Consider the following 3,852-nt stretch of genomic DNA (forward strand, 5'->3'; position numbering starts at 1 on the left):
ATGAAACACAATTTAGGCACGTCAAACAATGCTAGTGTTATATTAGTACTTGAATGGCATAGATACCACTTGAATGATAGTTTATCTCCTCAAGTTTGGATTGATAATAATTATGGAAGTACTCAGCTCAGCTCAACGCTAGAGCGCATTCGATATTAAGAAGTGGATATTCGTGAGATAAATCAATCACGAATACTAAAATGATTTTAGTATATGACCAAAGTGAAATGAACGGAAGTACAACATGTATCCGAAACTCAGAAGTGTCTGAATTACTCTGGAAAACTCTGAAGTAACCGGGATAGCATTAATTGCTAAATGAACCAAGGAACCTTAATGACAGAGAATTTAGTAAGTAATTGGATGAGTCTGGAAATACAATAAACTTGTATGATGTATGGTCCCTATGGTTATGAACTAAGAATCAAATACGTCATCAATTCTTGATATTGTTGTAATGTGGAAAGAAAATAAAGATTATAAGGATGCTTGTTCGATTCATTAAGGTATATTTAGCGATGATTATGAAGATGATTTATGGAAAAGAATTGTTGGTATTATAGAGTGAATACCAGGAACGACAATGAATTGACCAACCAACAGACATCAGTTCTGAAAGTTGTTCAGCTCAAGTTGTTCGATAATACGATCGATTGTCATGGATGGTAATTGCCCTGAATATTCGTTTCTTTTTTTTTGACTCAAATCACTCCGGTTATTCTGGATGCACATGAAAACATAGTGGGATTCTAAAGTATTAACCTTAAATATGTGTTTAGATCGATTAGTAATTGATTCTCTTCAATAGGACCTCGTTCCGGGAATATGATCAAATTTCAAAAGTTTTCTGTTATCAATACTGATGACTACAAAATGTCTCTGATAAACATTGGGATTTCTCTAGTGTGTTCCTTATATTTTAATAAATTATTTTATTGTTTTAACATGAGGTACATTGAAATTTATGGTTACTGTTTTATGGATGCACCGACTTAATGGTGATGGCTTATGGATTTGTATCACGGTATAAATTATATCTTGGAGATACAGATTTGAAAAGTACAGCTCTGATCAAGCTGGAAAATTTTATGGACCTAATGTGACTCTTAGGTAGGCTCTGCGGCCCTGAGATGTATTCTTAGGTAGGCCCCGTGGCCCCGAACTTTCTTGGGTAGGCTCTCAGGCCCTAAGATGTTCCCTTAGGTTAACTCTTTGTAAGATGGTTTTAAAATACGAGTTTAAAAAGCTCCACTACAGTATGATTTATGGGATTTTACTGAACTATCATTTGATTAGTGTACCTATTATGATTTTATCGTACTGATGGAACACACTAGACATCCTATTCGACCTCATGAAAACGTGACTGTATGAAAGGTTTCTTATGAACTGACATTTATGGCTTCTACTCGATGAACCACTAATGGAACCCCAGATTATTCCGCAATTGATATACGTTTGATTCAATAAGGAAATTATGGCTTCCCATTTATCTGCATGTCATGTAGCATCATCTGGTAGTTCTGTATTATCGAGCTTTCCGAATCTCACTCTATTACTCACCATTGCAAGATAAAAGAATTGTACCAGTGCATCTATCGAATTCAATAAGGGAGCTCTTCCGACGTTGTTTGCAGAGTATGGTACATGTGATTAGGGGCATGTAGATTGTATTTTGTTTTTATATCAGAGTCTGATAAACCCGTTTTATTTCTGAAAAATAATAAATCATTTTATGATTTTACATGTTTTAAGAAAAGTTTTAAATTTTTCATTATTTCTACGGTGGGTCGCTCCGGTGACCCTAATGTGACACTCCAGATCATATCGGGTTATCCGCATCGATCTGAGGGGTTACAACATGTAACAATCCATTAATTAAATTTAATAAATTAAATTTAATAAATTAATAATACAAATGTAATATAGTTCTGCAATGCGATAACTTAATTTAAAGTTAAATTAATAAAGTTTTCAACTTAAAATATTATTTAGAAGTTATAAATTTATAATATTTTTAGTTATAATTGAAAAATTATATTACGAAGGTTTAGAGCTTATAACCGGAAATGTGATAAAAAATATAAATAAAAAAATATGAAAAAGTAACATTTTTGGTTAATTTATCATTCGAAAAAAAGAGTTCTCAAATCCCTTTAATGTCTAAATTGCAACTTCAGCGATATCTTCTTTAAAGCTTAAATCCAAGTTTCTTCAATGTTTTCAAAGCCTTCAATTCTCTCCTTTTCTCTCCCGTTGTCCATCCCAATCCTCTTCTTCCTCTTCGGCCCAACTTTAAATCCTCAGCCTCTGCCCCTCACTTCCGTCTCCGATGAACTCGACGACCTCCGTCTCTTCCACCGCGCCTTCCTCCTCCTCCTCCCACCTCTCCTTCTCCTCCTCCACTAAAATCGCTTTCCTTTTCTTGACCAACACCGACCTCAATCTCCTCCCCCTTTGGGATCGTTTCTTTCGACACGCTAATAATTCGCTTTACAACATCTACGTCCACGCCGACCCCACCGTCAACGTAACTCGATCCCGCCGGGAATCGTTTTCGTCGACCGCTTCATCCCAAACGCCAAACGCACTTTCCGGGCTTCGGCGACGCTTATCTCCGCCACACGACGCCTCCTTGCAAACGCAATACTCGACGATCCCGCCAATGATTACTTCGCCGTCGTCTCACTGTATTGCATCCCTCTCCATTCCTTCAATTACATCTGCCGCTCCCTTTTAACCTCCAAAAACTTCGATCTAACCTCTAAATATGATCCCGACTCGTCCGGTTTGACTGAGTACGGTGTCCTCAAGCACAAATCTTATATTGAGATCATTTCTAAGGAACCGAGGCTTTGTAAACGGTGCGTAGCGCGTGGGCGCTTCGTGATGATGCCGGAAGTGCCTTTTGAGGAGTTCCGAGCTGGATCTCAGTTTTTTGTGTTGACTCGGAAAGACACGTTGTTTGTGTTAAAAGACAGGACTCTTTGGAGTAAATTTATGTTGCCATGTTTTCGAGCCGACGAGTGTTACCCTGACGAGCATTATTTCCCGACTTTGTTATCAATGCAAGATCCAAAAGGAGTGACTGGCTATTCATTGACTCGGGTTAATTGGACGGGAACTGTAAAAGGGCACCCATATATGTATAAGCCGAAAGAAGTAACGCCCAAGTTGATTTATGAGTTAAGGAAATCGAATTACTCAAGTTCTTACTTGTTTGCTCGAAAATTCTCGCCTGATTGTTTGAGACCCTTGATTCATATTGCTGATTCCGTCATTTTCAATGATTGAAATTCTTCCTGGTGAGTAACCATCCTTCTAAATTGTTTTCATTTCTTGGGTTTTGTGTAGATTCTGAGTTGAGATTTGAACAGTCAAATGGAAGATTTTCGTTTAAACCAAATTGGAATTATTATTTTGGGATGCATTTTGTTGTCATTTCTCTGTTTCCTCTTCTGCTTATTGTTCATTGCTATTATGTTACTTGCATTTGCTAGTTTAGGATTGGCTATTTCTAGACCCTTATAATATAATAGGGTCGTAAACGAGTCGAGTCGAATTTGAGTATTGTTGAGTTTGACTCGAATGTTGAGTTCAATTCAAAAGTTCATGATCTTATACTTGTCAAATTCAGCTCGATCTCAATAAAAAATTGAAGCTCAACTCAAGCTCGTAAAAATTTTAACTTGAAACATTCTCGGACCTAACTCAATTAAAGCTCGAACTCGAGCTCGAACCTGAACTACATAAAAACCTTACGTTGCATTTTCTATATAAAAAATGTCATATAAATATAATATTATTAATAATTTAATTTTAAAATTTTAAAATTGAATATATTATTTTTTT

At 36.3% G+C, this 3,852-nt stretch overlaps 1 pseudogene; it reads left to right on the forward strand.

Annotated features, from left to right (window-relative positions):
• Window positions 1-2,217: 2,217 nt before the first annotated feature.
• LOC120184403 lies at window positions 2,218-3,298 on the forward strand (annotated as a pseudogene).
• The last annotated feature ends 554 nt before the right edge of the window (window positions 3,299-3,852 follow it).

This window comes from Hibiscus syriacus, unplaced genomic scaffold, assembly GCF_006381635.1.
Source record: "Hibiscus syriacus cultivar Baekdansim isolate YM2019G1 unplaced genomic scaffold, ASM638163v2 tig00112888_pilon, whole genome shotgun sequence".
Taxonomy (NCBI): Eukaryota; Viridiplantae; Streptophyta; class Magnoliopsida; order Malvales; family Malvaceae; genus Hibiscus; species Hibiscus syriacus.